The following is a 17,501-nucleotide window of genomic DNA, read 5'->3' on the forward strand; positions in this document are numbered from 1 at the left end:
TCAGCCTGAGCTGAAGGGTGCAATGAAGAAGGCATAGGGAGAGTTGATTGGGACAAGAAACTTGAGATGAGGTAGGACTGTGACTGGGAGCTGGGGAGATGGAAGGAACTGGGATGGAGAGCAAAAGTAGGGTCAGAGTGAGACTGGAAGGAGGAAGACAAGGAGTTAGGAATGGAGGATACTTGTAATTACATGATCACATATTGTTATGATGAATGCAGAAAAAGAAGGTGCAAGGGAATGTTCATCTGCCCAGGCAGCCATAGCTCAGGTGCTTACTAACCTTTGAGTGCTTGGCTTTGCAACGTTATTAATGTTCTTTTAATGTGTGAGTGAAGGGAGTAGATGTAACATTGCTGACATTGCCTTAGATAGTGTCTGTAAGGACAGGGGAATGTCGCGTACTTGTTGCCGAAGGAATGTTATGGTGTTGGTAGACTGAATTAACAACTCTTTGCAAGACTCCTCTAGGACAGAAACAATTTTTAGGCTGAATTTGAAGGATACGAAATGTTTCAGACTGGGGAACGGGTGCAAGTGTTAAGGAGGTTTGAAGACTGACACAGAACGTGGTGGTATTTCAGACCATGGTTATAGCTGTCAACTTGCCTGTGCAGTTATAATTATTTTAGTGCAACAGACAACACATTCAGGAAAAATAGTGAGATTTTAAGTAATACACCTTTAAAGCTACAGTCCATATGCCACTCATTGTACCTTGTACTTGGAATGGCACTTGATACTTCTTAAAAGGTGTCTGTTCACTCAAGTCCAGTGAGATGTCAATAGTAGGAAGAGGGAGACTTACAGTATAAGGCAGATGCTTATCTATCATACAAGACTGCATCTCACTTTGAACAATGTTCATCTGTGAGAATGCGTCCTCACATAAATAAGTGCATCATTACTATAATGAAAGGCTTGGACAGGCAAGACTTTTCAGCACAGGTTGAGAGTGCTTTCATGGCTATCAATGGAAGGAAATGATATCCAGTCCACTAATTTTTATCTGTCACTGCAATTTCTCATCGATTTTAAAAACAACAAGAAGTCCTGTGGCACTCAATAGACAAACAGATGTTTTGGAGCATAAGCTTTCGTGGGCAAAATTTGTTAGTCTGTAAGGTGCCACAGGACTTTTGGTTGTTTCTGCGGATACAGACTAACATGGCTACTCCTCTGATACGCAAAGCTTTTACTAGCCGTGTTATCGCCAAAGCCGCAACAGACTGCTGGCAGCATAAGCGTGTTCCTGAAGGAATGAAATTCACAGCCTCTCTTCCGAAACTTGAAAAAAGCAACTCTTCTCTTCATAGTTGAGAGGAACGTGCCCAGAAGCACAGCAGACAGGGCTGTGCAGAGTCCCGGAAGCCCTCTCTGTTGACAAAGGGCCCCCTGGAACATCCAGAGTGGCGTTCTGTCGACAGAGCTATGGTGAAAGCAATGTTCTTCCTCATGGTGAGCGGGGTGCGGCTGTCAACAAAAGTGCTGCGTTCTGTCCACTTGCTGTCCACAGAACACACTTGGGAATCTGAACACTGTGGGTTTTATCGATGAAACAGCCATTTTGCTGACAAATCCGTCTAATCTAGACAGAGCCTGAGAGGCAGTGCTTCAGAAGCACAGAGTGAGTGTAGAAAAGAGACTTTTAATAAAAGGGAGGAAAGTAACTTGGCATTACATTGGGAAAACACCACAAACAGGGTTCATAGTAAATATACACCAAAATTAAAAGTCCTTCTGGGAAGTGTCCTTTTCCTCACAGGTTCTTAAATCTTGCAATCCAAATGTCCCCCTCACATGCTCAAACCTCCTCTGCACCCCACTCACATTTGCTGCCCTTGGTTCACCTCCCATCGTGGGTAGGGGGAGGTAAAGAGGCATCTTAGTTGGGCATTTTCCTGCTGGCTGTCAGTGGTGGGGGAAGGGAGGAGACGGGCTGCAAATCTGGGACAGGGATGTAAATTTCAACCATTATTCAATCTGAAACCGGAAGCAATATTGTTTCTGAAAAGGGATATTTATTCCCTCACAGTCTTCACTTTTGCTTTTTTCCAACAACCAATCAAATCTGTGTGCACAGGTTTCTCTTTTATAAGGTTTCCAGACATTTTAGGCATTGTACATCCTCCCCTACCTGCCGTGTGGTGTTTTTCGAGAGCAGAACAAAGTTTTCAGAAATACCAACATTCATTTCAACAGAGAGTCCAGCCTCAAAGTGATCATGAGCCTCAGCACGAGTTTGTTTACTTCAGCGAAAGTATAGCAGACAGTTGACCCCGACAAATGCAAGTGTCCCTCCTCCATCCTTTCACCTCCCCAAAGCAGGAAACCATCCTGCCTCCTTCATAGTCTTAGCCTATTAGCCTTGAGTTCATTTACTTCAAGCTTCCAACTGAACATCTGGACAAAGTCTTTTTTATTTCATTGCAAGGAGCCCTAAGAAACCAAGGGTGCATCCTCACTTGCATTCCTCTTTCGAAAGACGTATGCAAATGAGGTAAATCGAAAAGGCAAATGAGGTATAAATTTGCATATTTGGTGCCTCGTTTGCGTATTCTAATTTTGAAAGAGCTTCTTTTGAAGGAAGAAAGCCAGTGTAGACGCTGCTCTTTTGAAAGTAAACCCATCTTCAAAAGAACCCGTCTTCTGATTATATAAAGAGCAGCGTCTACACTGGCTTTCTTCCTTCAAAAGAAGCTCTTTCAAAATTAGAATACGCAAACGAGGCACCAAATATGCAAATTTATACCTCATTTGCCTTTTCGATTTACCTCATTTGCATACCTCTTTCGAAAGAGGAATGCAAGTGTGGACACACCCCAAGTATTGTGTCTATTCTAAGGGCTTATTGCACCTCTAAGCAAAAGCAGTGGGTTTTTTTGTTTTTTTTTTTCTGAATATGGAGACAGCACTCAGCCAGCTTCCCATCCTCACAGCCCAACCAATCCAACAGCTGGGGCTGCCAAGGTGCTGGTACTCACTGAGCAAAAGCATCAGAAACAACGCAGCTAAAGGTGGTTATAAAGCAACAGCACAAGCTGGAGTAAACTCTTTCATATCCAGCAACCCCGGGACTGTGAGCCTGCTGGATAATCAAATATTCTGGATTGTAGAGAGGTATACCTAGCAATGCATAACACTAAAGACAAACAAGATTCAATATTAAGAAACAAACAAAAAGGTATGTAAAGTATTCTATTTACCAACAGCAGTAGTATTGTACACTGTAAACTTATTCAGTATTTGCTGTATTTATTTGTATTTATTTTCACTAAACTGTACTTATTGAAAATGTAACTAAAATTTACTTATGGTTAAAATGCCGCTTATTTGACGGGTTGGATGATAGAATGCCAGATATGAAAGAGTTTATTGCATCTGCTTAGCTAATCATTCTCTGTAGAAATTGCTTGAAATAGATCTTCAGTTCTGTGTGTATCTGCATGTGTTTCTGAACCACAAATCATAGACTCATAGGGCTGGAAGGGACTTCAAGAGGTCATCTTGTCCATTCACCTGCAGTCATATCCACTAATTTATGCCCACTGAGAGAAACTCTCTTTAAGGCCAAACGCTGGCTTCCCTAGCTGTTTCTACAGAACACTGAAACTACTTTGAGAAGAAACTTGGATGTGGCAGATGGAAAATTCTGCTTTGTCTAAACATCTGCACTGCAGATGGGAAAGATGCAAGGAACATCTTTCACCTAAGCTATTGACGTCTATGTAATTTAGACCAGGCCCAATGTGGTTAGCTAGCCAGCCTACCAGTGCACCCAGGGAGTCTGGACTGCAGGCTTGGGTTTCTGGTCGGGGTACCCAATTGTACCACCTGATGGCATCCATTGGCACTAGCCAAAGTGCATGCTTCTCCTTTCTGAAATTCCAATATTCCCCTACCAAGTCATTCTGCATTGCACAGGCAGAATGGCCCCGAGAAGACAACCTCTGCTCAGTTGCTCCATGGTTATTCCTAAAGCACCTCAGAGAAGATCAGGCATAGCTTTATCTTCCAGACAGAAGATAATGTGAGAAGACTTGCTCCTCTTCAAAGGCCATTAGTCTTCCTTTGTGCCTGGCCCTGCTCTCCATTGCATCAGTGGAAATCAGGGTCAGCTCCATTAGGGCTTGGTCTACACTAGGCAGGAAAGTCATTTGCAGATATACAATTCTAGCTACAGGAATTACATAGCTAGAATTGACTTCTCTGCAATCAACTTACCTGGCCAACTCACAAAGAGAGGTCGATGGGAGAAACTCTCTGGTCAACCTCCTTTACTCCTCACAATATTGAAGAGTACAGGGGCTGACTGCCAACCCCACACAGAGGTGTGCAAAATCCAACTCTGGAAGATCTACCCTGACCGGGTCCATCTTCCACATAGTCTAGAGCAGTGTTCGTTAATATTTTTGAGACCATGGAACACCAAACAATAATACTTTTCACGTGGAACACCTAAGAAAATTTTCTTCAAAAACATTGTTGTCAGACCAAAAAAAACCAAAACGAAAACCCAACTCTTCCCCTGCCTCCAAATAGCAACAAACTGAAGTAATATACTCAGGTATCAGAGCAATGAAAAAGTAACACTGTATTTGATTTTAATAACAGAAAAGTATACACCATCAATGCATTTCCCAGATGCTCGCTGAACACTACAAATTGTTCAAGACCAACAGTGTTCCATGGAACAGTTTAAGAAACACTGGTCTAGACATATCCTTTGTCAGTGGAGTTCTCCTAGTGTAAAACCAATGAATGTGAAAGAGGAGAAAAGAATCAGCCTGTAAATAAGGATCCTTCATGCTAAAGTGATTCAATTTAGCTAAATGATCTGAATTAAATTAAATTTCCTTTGCTGTCATTAGTGGGACTAGGTTGGGTTCCTATTGCTCAGTTAGGAATGTTATTATTTTTGTCTAAGCCTTATTTTGATTTCACCACTCATAAAACCTACATTGTCTGATTCTTTGGTATGTTGCACCACTCATTTAAAATCCCCAAGGTTGCTGAATATCTTAACTGGTTAAAGAAAATGAGCACAATAATTTGGTGACTAATTATTGCTTTTTTAATAGAAGGTTCAAGTTCATAACCTCTAGTCTTATGACAGCAGCAAAATTTTAAATAGATTGGAAATACCTTCAACTGAGTGAAGTCTTTTTAACAAGAAACAGTCCTGGTTTCATATGAAAGAATTCTGAAGTGTAAATTATTTACAGATTAATTGTGGGGGATGGTTAAAATGGCAGAAAAAAACAAAAAAAAATAGCAAAATCTCACAGTTAGGTAGCAGGATCTGCACTGCCACAAGGTGGGGAAACCCACTCTATAGCTATCAATCCAGGGATAACATTTTTCTGTCAATATTTAGTGCTCCACCACCTGCTCTGAGCAATGCAGTCTGGGGACATCACTCCAGTTTCCACTAGTAGCTGCAGGGGGCAATTCTGCTCCTTCCCCCAAGGGATGCAGGTGGGAGCTGGGAGAAGAACAGACTGGGTCTGGGTCAGCCCATTTCTCCCTGCTGATGAATGCAGGGGAGCCTGACCACTGCAGGTTGCACTAGGCAGCCCACTAATCCACACAGACTGGTCACTAGGGCCACTCACCCCTTCACACTGTTTCAGGGCTTGGCAGAGTCTCATTCCACACCCTTTCAGGTTAACGAGAATTTTCCCATTGATTTCAGCGAGAGCTGGTGCTTTACTGGCCAGTTTCTTCATTGTTTTCACAAGGTGCTATAGAGAATGGAGAATTTCTGTACATTGATTTAACATATCTAGCGGACTGCCGTATGATTTGGGCTCTCACAGCGGATATTTAAGGGAACAGAGTGTTTGCTATTATTTAATTTGAGATCTGGATTAATCTATTTCCCTCTCAATGAGATTTGCCTGGGATAATCAACTTGTAATTTATCCTGGCAGGAGTAGCAACATTGTGCAAAGCACTTTACAGACGTTGCTTAAGTCCAACAACATGTCCAAGAGGGAAACATGCTTTGTAAGCATTTCATAGGAGAGTAAACTGAGACACCGGGCAACAGAGTGAGTTTATGACAGAGCCTATCATAGGTCTAAGGGCACTACTGTAAGCTCTCGGGTGCCTTAACCCATACGTGCCTGTGTTCGTAAAGTGCCTGCACTGAGATGTTTTATACTAGATCTTTCTAAATGTAATGCACAAGAGTCAATCTCCCAGTAAATGAAAATCTCACTATAAATTGTTTATACTCTGAATATAAATTGAACATTGCCATATTCTTAAAGATGTCTTCTCATTGCTGGAGCTCTTGGACAACGATTTCCTAGTTGAATTAAACCACATAGTACAACCGTAGGATGAGGCCAAGAATGTAATGGAAAGTCTATGTTAAAACTGTATCATTGATATTTCAGTATGGAAAAGCAACGTGACAGCAAAATGGATAGCAGAAAGAACACTGACAGCAGGTGTCAACAGGACTCTGACACAATAAGGAGCATTTGGAGTGGAATTTGAAGGAACTGCAGGAACAGATCATGTGTAAAACTGCCTTTTGTGTAACCAGCATGAGACAATGTGAGGCTGGCTGCTTTTTATGCTTGAAAGAAAGCTTGTATAAAAGTCAACATCAATGAAATTACCCAGCTGTGATTGTTTATCTTTTGTGCCCTTCACCTAAATGGGTAGCTGTTGAAATGCAGTTTCTAGGAACAAAAGCTCTACCAATGTTTGTCAGTATTTGAATAAGATTAATGTAAATGCTAATGTAAACGTTAAAATGTACAATGGCAGATGACCTTGTTTCCAAAAATTAGATTTTTGTGAAAACAATGGTTTTACAAATGCTGAAACCAATAGAACTATTTGTAATAATAAAGTGGCTATTAGAACATTTTCGTTGGGATTTCAACATTTTTTTTTGGACCTAACTCCTCTATCTGATGACTTTTGGGGCCTCTAAGCATCTTCGCTACCTAAATATTACAATTCTATGTTTTATATGAGGTAGAAAATTAAACTGATTAGAAACTTATAAACAGTTCATTTTCAAGGATTAGTAAAATACAAACAGTAAACAAAAAGCCCTAAAGAGGAAAGGAAAGAGGAAATTATATTTTTAGGCTGCATCTACACTACAGTGATCCTTCGACAGAAGTTCTTCTGGGAGGGAACAATAAGAAGTCCTGTGGCACCTTATAGACTAACAGATATTTTGGAGCATAAGCTTTCGTGGGCAAAGACCTGCTCCATCAGATGCATGATGAAGCAGGCCTTTGCCCACGAAAACCTTATGCTCCTCAATATCTCTTAGTCTATATGGTGCCAGAGGACTTCTTGTTGTTCTCGAAGATACAGACTAACACGGCTACCTGTCTGATTCCTCTGGAAGAGATCTTTGCAAAAAACATCTTTCGAAAGCTCACATCCACACACAAAAAGGTGGATCGAAAGATCTCTCCCCACTCTTGATACTGAGAGTGTCTACACAACCCCTGCTCTTTCAAAAGAATGAGCCAGGGACTAAAAAATCCAGTGCCATAAGAGCTTCCCTTTTAAAGAAGGGCCTGAGGAGTGTCTCCATACACTTTTATTTTCGAAAGAATCTTTCAGGAAAAGGCACTCTTCCTCATCTGGGAGAGGAAGAGGGCTACTGGAAAACGGGCTGTGCTCTTTCAATGTCCGCTCGAAAGAGCCCGTTTTGTGTGTAGATGCTCCGCAGATTTTTTGAAAAAGGCCCAGCTTTTCCAGAAAACTTGCTTATGTAGATGCAGCCTTAGTGTTGTCAGTTTTTAATAACTTAAGAGTATCAGAAAGGAGGTTGCTTTGTTTTGTTGACACTGTCTATTTAGCAATGCTTTTTGTTAAAAAAATGATAAAACACCTAATAAAAAACTGAAGAAAATCTAATAGCTAACTTCTATATATGTACAAATCATCCCCCAGTTGCTGTGATAGGGGAGCTCCCCTGCTAGTGAAGAATGAACAATAACCTAATCCATCAACTGCAGGGGGAGACAGCATCCCAGTGAAAGAGGACTAGGGGCCAACTGGTATCTGATAGTGCGTTTTACCTGTGCTGATCAGTTCAGTGTACTTTATCTCACTAATGGCAAAAGCTGCATGTAAAAGGTATCATGTAAGATACCAAGAGAAAGCTAATATATTGACCATTATTATTATTGGGTAGAATGTATTCACAGGACACATTCAAAATAATAAAGAACATCTGCCAGGCAAGGCTAAAGTTAACCCACCTTAGATAAAGGAAAATGGTTCTGTCACCTTGATGGTACTTTCAGGATGCATTAAGAGATGATGGCAATGCATATACATAAACTCCACTGAGCTAGCCAGCTTAGGTGCTAACCATTCAGCATCATGGCAGGGAAGGAGAGTTCAGGAACAGGTCAATTCACTTTCATTTGATCAAACATCAGCAATCAGCCTGGGACTTTCTTCACCACGAGACTCCATGCCTCCTTCCTCATAGCTTGAATGACATACGTAGGGGTAATCTTCAGAAGCATCTGTTTCAAAGGTCACTGGACTATAAAATGGAGGGCTAAAAGCTCTCTTTCAACTGAGAAGTGAAAGCAATGGAGCACTCTGGATCCTGACCAGAGGGGCAGGCAACTGTCTTGCTGGAAGGTAGATTGGTAAGGAAACTACTTTGAATAAAGCTTATTGTATTACATCACACACATTAGAAAGGGGTTTCTGGTCTGTTCACTGTCTGCTTATTGACTCCAAGTTTCCCAGAAAGCAAAGCTGATTCTGGGTCCCTGCTTTTGCGTGGCACTCCCCAGCCAATTTGTGTCACATAGCAGGGGAGGTGAAAAATCGGGGAGAAAGGGAGGGGAAGGAGCTCTCTTTCCAGCCCTACACACATGCTTAATGTTCATGTTGTAAATAGTCCCACTGAAATCAATGGGATCAATGAGCAGTTCAGTGCTTTGCTTAGCTGGGGCCAAAGCCTAAAATCATCAAGGGAGTTATTCCTGTTCAGCAGCATAGCCATAGAAAGCAGTGTTTGACTCTCATACTAGCAATTGCCATCCGGTTTCTATAGTAAATTTTTGTTAGGCTGCGAGCTGAATATGGCCATTGGAGATTTCGTTGTGGGTTGCTGTTGTTGCTATTCAGACAATGGCACAGCTGATAAACACTGTCTCAGTTCCCATTAATCCATGAAGTCCTGTGGGTGTTCTGAGGATGTTTTTTCCTCTGAGCCAGACTTGAGAACAATGTTAACTCCACTATTTGGCATTTCAGCACAATATGAGTTAGAAAATGCTTTCACCATCCTTCCATTTATAAAGGCTGTTGCAGATGTGTTTTTTTACTGACGATTAAGAACTTTGCATTAAGCAGACTCATAAGTGTTTTCCCCAGTCACTTTGGCTGCTCAGTTATCTTGTAATAAGCAAAGAATCACACACCAAAAGCCTTGATAATTATCTCTTCCAATAAAGCATTATCTAATGTCATTTAAATGCTCAGTGAGCTGGAAAGAAGGTAGGAATTTTGGCTGAAATTCTGCATTATTTGGATTCTTTTAGGTATAGAGTTAAAAAATCATTGTGTTCATTAGGTTGATACCAAGCAGGCTTTACTGAAGAGTGTGGACATTAGTAAGGGAGGGAGCACCTCAATCCTTGCAGCACAGAAGAAATGCTGTTATTCCCAGTTTACAGACTGGAAATCAAGGTATAGAGACTAGTTCAAGGTTATGTAGGAAGTCTACAGCAAAGCAGGAATTGAATCTAGGCCTTGCCCATCCCAGGCAGCACCATCCCATTGGGTCACCCTTCCTGTTCTGCACAGACCACTCACAGGCACCTGTCCTCGGTCATCTGCTACATTTGGAGATCCTGAAACTTGTCTGTTGATACATTACATTACATTGGAATTGATTTTAAGGGGCAGTAGCAGAGCTGCATAGGTAAAATATGCAGCTGTGTAGGGCACTCGAAAAATTGGGGCACCAAATTTTCAGATGCCTCGAGGCAGCTGTGTGTTCTTGCATGTCTGAGGTGGTACCACCGATGGTTCCCCTCTGGCCCCTTACTGGGGCTGCTTTCTCCCGTCTACTGCAGGGCTTCTCTCTCCTCCCTGTACACACTCCTCTCTGTGCAGCAGCTGGCCAGTGATGTCTCCCAGCTGCCAGACTAGATGCAGAGAAAAGCCCCCAGTCTCTGCGGCTGCTCTCCAGCCCCAGGGAAGCCACCAAGCCCCACTATAAGCTGTATGTCATTTGTAAAAGTAATTTTTCTAATACTCGTAGCATATGCTTGGCAGGTGATTCTCTTTACTTACAATTCTGCCAGAATAAGGTCAGCCTGCCAAACCTATCTGAAACCTTTTCCTCTTTAGTAATGACACAGGGCCCATGGTGGCTGTTGGCCCCACGGTTGCCATGACTCCCATGCATGTTATCCATATCTGTGCCCATTTGCTAGAGCAGATCCTATGTGGGAGAAATCTCTGCGCTGGCTAACCCCCTTTAGCTGAAAAGGTAAGTACAGCTTGAAGAGTGGGATATATTGAAGGAAGGTGCATAGCCCCCTAGGGTGGCTGTCCCTGTACCACTTCCTCCGAAACACCAGTCACCCTTCACTGAAGAGGTTTTATTTTTTTATATAAATAAAGCTGTCCCCCTGCTTCACGTCCCTTGTTTTATAGTCATGGCAGGTCAAATGTCATCATCTCACCTGCAGTTTCCCTCTTAACTATGCCTTCTGCTACGGCCTTCTTCTCAGCTAACATTTCAGGATGCTGATATTCAGAACCCCACTGTCTCTGAACGTGACAAGTAACTTAAAAAAGAATATAAATTCTTTCTTGCTGTGTCCTGTGAAGTGGTTCCACTAATATTATACTCTCCAAAGAGCATATGCAAATCTCTTGTTAGGAAGTCAGACAAGATTTACCTGTTCTTTGACCTATGGGAGAAATCTGCAAGAAGCAAGTGCAAGGAGGAAGCCAAAAACCTTAACTATGGATTGCCTGTCACTCACCTAGCTGACAGCAGAGACTATGGACAGGACTGGCAGATCCAAGCCATAGAATAGTAAACATTCATTAACAAGACTCAAAGGGTGTGTCTACACAAGGAACTAACTTTTGACAGTAACATCGCAGTTAGGCACTACTTTGAAGCAGCCACCAGAGAGTCTACACACATTTTCCCTTTGAAGTCCTGACTCCATTCCCGGGAATGGAGTAGTGCCCTACTTCGAAGTTTAACTTCAAAGTAGGGTGTGTGTAGCCGCTCAGTTTCGAAGTTCCTTACTTCAAAGTTGTACTTCGAAGTAAACAATGTCCAAGTGATTTTTGCAGTAGAGACATAACCAAAGTAAGAACTGCTATGACAGAACTTTCAGATGTCATTAGATTCCAGTTCAGATACGTATACAAGTGTGTCATGCTATCCATCAAGCATGTCATTTGTTAACGATATTAGTGCAACACTCTGTTCAACAGGAAATAATTCAGTAAATGCAGGGCATGTCTTATCAGCGCTCAAGCCGGCTGTTGTCATTCCCAGGTTAATTAAACTACTGAGGACTCCTGAGTATTGCACTACAAATATTAATAACCCATTTCTAAATCTCCTATCACCAAAAGCTGTACAAATCAGTGGAGGCAGCTTAGTTTCATCACATGAATAATTGAAATCATGTATATGTTGGAATTCTAATGATGAAACACTACTAAAAGTCGTGAATGATTGTTCTTCAGTGTATTCTGATTCTGCATTTATTTGTAGAGCGTGTTAAAGAAATTTCACTGAAACCATATTCTATCTGAGTGTGCAGGTCCATCAAAATACCTCACAAAAATGAAGTAGGATTTCACCAAAATTTCATTTTCAAAGACTAATGGGAAACAATCGCAAAATAATGGTGATTTAAAAAATATTTTGAGGGGTTCTAAAAAAAAAATTGCATTACACCTTAAATAGTTGAAAGAGAAACAAAATGTTCCAATCAATATAAACTGATTTTGCTTCACAAAGAATCTCAAAATGTTATGCTTTGGTTCCAGTTGGGACTGAAGCCAAACTTCAAAATCTTGAAATCCTTCATGCAACGGAGCTTCCATCCTCCATACACCTCTACTCAGTTGTATTTGTTCAAACAGAGCACTGCACAGATCCTACAGCATGCATATACAGCTGAGTAAACTTGAGACTGCTGCCTACACATTGCTGCACTTCTCCCACCCTTATTCACAGTGAACAGCACCTCCTGTCAGCATTCCCTCTAAGCTCAGTGCATGGGTGGACGCCCAGGAAAGATTCAGTTGATGCCCAACTGAGTAGCAGAACACCCCAGAAGGTTGTTTCTATTGGTGGTGCACAGTTGCATGTGCCTTGGTGTACATAAAAAATTATTCTGCACTCGGATAGAAAAAATTAGAAGGAACCTCTTTTTTTCTGACACCATTGCCACCAGTTTGGTTTTATCCTTGAACCTGGTGGGCCAAACTTCTCAGCCTGCCCCACTTTCATTTGCCACTCAGTGCAAAGAGAGCAGAAGCTTCACCTAAGACTCTACAGGTAGTATCCCCACAAAGTAGAAGCTGTCTCCTACCCCATTTCAGGGCTAGTGTTAGGGCAGGCTGAGAGAAAGGCCAGAACACAAAACCCTCCAGCTGACATATGGGCCCTAGAGGACTGTAGCAAGGGGCCAGCTGGGCATCTCTGCTTTCTGCCCCTGCTTCCCTTGCAGATCAGTCAGGGATGCCTCAAGGTTGATGCAAGAACCAGTGTCCTCTATTTACAGCTCTTTCCCACTACCACCTTCCAGTGGAGGTTCCAGTTTTTCACAACTGCGGACCGGATGGCAAAGGCACCAGCTCAGTGTTTGCTGGGCACAGGCGCATGGCCTGTGCTGGGAGGGAGCAGGATGAGAGCATGGGGAGGCAGACTGAGGATAGCAGCTTCAGTAGTGTTACTGAGCATGCTCAGTCTAAGCCAATCACCAAATGGGGAGGTGGTGTTGAGGAGAAACCAACCCTGCCCATCCTTCCCCACACTCACATCACCTCCTTCCAGGTGCTACTAAGGCACCTGACAACTCCATTAGGTGACAGGAGCACTATATCGAATTTCCACATAAAAATTAGGGAAGGATCCACTCAGCTCTAACACAAACATTCTGACATCTTGTGTCACAGCACTTTAGGACACTGGATAGGCTCAAAATTTTCCTGTGCATTCTTAACGTCATCCTAACTCTGCAGAGAGGCACACACAGTTAGGGCTCCTGAACTTTCTCTCACCTCTAGAAGGGGAGTGGGGTCTAGTGGGTTACATCAGGTGCTGACAGCTGCCAAGGGTCCTGGTGTAAGATGGGAGGGAAAGCCCAGCTCTGCACCAAGGGGGGTGTGGGACAAGATTGGAAGGGGTAGAGCATTGGCTGTCAGCCCTCAGTGCCACCTAGACTGTGATGCTACCTTCCCCCCACTCCCTTAGAGCCAGAGCAGCACTGCCACAGCCTTTCAAAGAGGCTGTGGCTATTTTGTCAGCTCCTACCCAGCTTCAGCGGGCCTGGATACATCTGGGTTCTATATAAGAACACCAGAATGGCCATACTGAGTTCCACCAATGGTCCACCTAACCTAGTATCCTGTCTCCGAACGATGGCCAATGCCAGGTGCTTCAGAAGGCATGAAAGGAAGAGGCAATCATCAAGCAATTCATCTCCTCTCGCCCAGAACCACTTTTGCTGACTTTTTTCCCCACCAGATACTGGCACAGAGACCCAAATACAACAGGGCTGCAGGGACTGTGTGATAGGTGCTCACAATGCACTGCTGCCTCAGTCAAACTAGGCAATTTAATGAGCACACACTAAGTCCATTTTGTGAGCAGGTGCAGACACTCAACTTCAACTTTCTAAAATCTAGTATTAGAAAGTCAACTTTAATAAATTTAACTTTATTCCCAAGTGTGGACACACCCTCATCTTTTGGAAAACAAAGGCTAGAGACACCGTCACTGCCAATCCTGGCTAGTAGCCATCGATGGCCCTATCCTTTCTTGAATTTATTTTATTCTTATAAGAACCCTTTTATAGTATGGGCCATTCTACCATCTCCTGGCAGAGAGTTCCACAGGTTGACTGTGAAGTAATAATTTCCTTTGGTTTGTTTTAAATTTGCTGCCTATAAATTTCATCTTTCATCACTGTTTTATGTCACCTTAGTGAAGGAGCAAATAATATTTTCTTATTCCACTTTTCTGCACCATTCATGATTTTCTAGACCTCTGACATATCCCTCCACCTGTTCATCATTTCTTATCCAGTCTGAAAAGTCCCAGTCTTTTTAATCTCTCCCATTCCTTACCCCCAATCATTTCTATTGCCTTTCTCTGTACCTTTTCCAATTCTAATACATCTATATTTAGATAGAGTGACCAGATCTGCATGCACTGTTCAAGATGTGGGCATACCATAACTTTATATGCAGCAATATGGTATTTTCTGTCTTATTATCTATTCCTTTCCTAATGATTCTCAATAGTCTGCTAGCTTTTTAGATTACTCCTGCACATTGAGCAAATATTTTCATAGAACTAGCAACAATGATTCCAAGAGCTCCTGATTGTATTAGTAGTTTAGGCCTCATCATTTTATAGATGCAGTTTGGATTATCAAAACAAAAAAGCAGTCCAGTAGCACTTTAAAAACTAAAACTAATTTATTAGGTGATGAGCTTTCGTGGGACAGACCCACTTCTTCAGACCCTAGCCATACCAGAACAGACTCAATGTTTAAGGCACAGAGAACCAAAAATAGTAATCAAGGTTGACAAATCAGAAAAATTATTATCAAGGTGAGCAAATCAGAGAGCAGAGGGGCAGAAGGAGATGGGAAGTCAGGAATTAGATAAAGCAAAGTATGTAAAAGAGCACCTATAATGAGCTTGTTTGGATTATAGGTTTCCCATGCACATTTATCAACACTGAATTCCACCTGCCCTTGTATGGCCAATCACTCAGCTTTGTAAGAGCTCTTTGTAATTCTTTTCAGTCAGCTTTGCAGTTAACTATTTTAAGTAATTTTGTATCATCTGCAAATTTTGCTACCTCACCATTTACCCCCTTTTCAAGAGCATTTATTCATAAGTTGAACAGCATTGGTCCTAATACTTCCCCTGAGAGCACAGCTGTATTTATTTCTAACCTTTCCCCCAGGCTTTTCAGTGGAGTGCCTAGCAGTGTTTTTATGATCAGTTAAGGATCCTACAGTTACTCGAATGACTAGTCCTTTGTTATCTTAATAACCCTGCCTCCCTCTGCTCATAAACAAACGCCCTGCTCCGAAGGCAGGAGCTGCTCAAGCTCTATTGCAGTTTAGAGCTGACTCTGAGGCATGTGCCTTAAGCATATCTCAAATAGGGATTGGGGCGGGGGGGGGGGGTGGAGCTAAAGCCTCTCCAGCCCCACCAAAGGCATAGACCTTCACATGCCTGCTCTCTCTTTTCCCCCTTCCTCCCAGCCTTTATAGACACTGGCTAATTAGGCTGGGAGCAGTTTCTCCTTGTCAGGAAGACACAGGGCTGTTCAATCAGCCTCAGCCCGTTCCCCTTGGTTGGGATGGGAGTGGCAGCAGTTAAAGTCCTCCTTACTCAGCTCCCTGTTCCAAGCACTGTAGCCCCCCACACACCCCGGCGGGGGGGCAGTTTTAGAGCATTCCCTTAGGGTCCCTTAGAATGCCGCAGAGCTGGGGCTGGTGGCAAGGCAGAGACTCAGGCCATTATAACTGGCTCAGGGATAAAGTACACAGTCTGGCCCATTATCTTTATGTTGTTCTCCATGTTTACTGTCTGAGTGAGGATTCAGCTCTTCCTACTTTTCAGCTTTGTTTCACTAATGCTCAAAACACTGTCCATCATGGTGCTGCACATGGAGACCGTATTACTGATATTCTGTAACAACAAGGGCTGTGATTTAGTCCTTCTGTTTCTCCAGTCTGAATGGCACACAAGTTTGATTGCAAAGATCTGAACCTTCACAGTGGTACACAACCCTACAGTGTGTTAAACCCAACACCCCCAACCCTGATTTGGATCCAAACACTGAGCCTGAGCTCTGTGGTTTCAGTCGCATAGATGACCCAATATAATGTCTGCTGTCAATTGACATGAAATATTTTTGCAGTGATTTTAGACTAGATGCTGTTTGGAGCAGGGATTGTGTCATCCTCTGTATGTGGAAATCACAAGGCATATATTGGGTGCTATTGCAAAATGAAAAACAATATATAAAGAAAAATGCTTAAGAAGATTAGATTTCTGCTCACAGTCTGGATTTTATTAGCTATCACTGTTGCCAATGCAATCTATTTATTATCAGCACAAGCCTTATTTATCCTTACTCCAAGAGGAACATTGGCAAAAGCTACATAATTTCACTGATATGTTTACCTCTAGGAATGCATTTTGAATTACTGGAGAAATTTCCTTTTCAGCTCTTTGTATCTTTTTAGTCCCAAGAGCCAGGAGTTTCAATTTGTTCTTAAAGCTTCAGTGCCATCTTTTTGTTTACCAGTTTCTGTTGCGATTATGAAAGAAACATTTTGTGCAATTCATATTGCCTCCAACATCTTTTAGCTTCTATTGTCTCTTTCAGCTAATAGGCCAGAACACAAAAGGCCCAATAAATAGAAATCATAAAACAACAACTGGGCCTCTAGCCTCTTAATACCTTCAGAACATTAACAGCCATCAGTGACCACAGAGCTGCTAATAGAAGATGGTATAGTAATCAGTTGGTTATTGAATATGTACATGAGCAATGTTCCCTCTAAACTTTTCCATCTACATACAGATTTTTCCACACCCATGCAGAATAAACTTTGTTATATGCACAGAGGCCTATGCAAATGTGAACCACCAGGAGAAACACACACCTAGCTGTGGATGCTTTGCTAATCAGCTGGGTGGCATTGGATTCCCTCCAGAGTGGCTGCATAAGCATGCAGGGAACACTGTACATAAGTGTTCATACATTACTATGTTGCATATTGAGCCTTAAGAACCAAGCTAGACTTGATCAGACAGAGATCAACTCAAAGTGTCTCTTCTTCCTACTACTCTCTGGATGTATCTACATTAGAATATACAGGGATTGTCCTTTATGTAACACCAACAGGCCTGGGCTGTCAGCACCAATGATAGAACCTGCAAGCATAGGGTCTAAAGCCCTGTACTCTACCACATCAGCTAAAGGCCAACTGTCTCTAGACCACAGCTGTAGAGCAGAGACTTCACTCACCCCAGATGAGGTCTTAGTGCCTCTGGGTACTTCCTATAGTTGTCATGTCCTAGCACTAGAAATGGGAGAAAGGGCTGTAGTATTGGTTGAATCAACCCTTCTCACCAATGCCAGCCAAGGAAGGAGACAACTGAGGTGCAGATGGAGTTGAGTCGCTTCTTTTATCCTTGAAGCAATTTATATCACCCAGAAAACAACATATGTTGTCAGCAACAGAATCTCC

The sequence above is a fragment of the Carettochelys insculpta genome, chromosome 10, assembly GCF_033958435.1.
Source record: "Carettochelys insculpta isolate YL-2023 chromosome 10, ASM3395843v1, whole genome shotgun sequence".
NCBI lineage: Eukaryota > Metazoa > Chordata > Testudines > Carettochelyidae > Carettochelys > Carettochelys insculpta.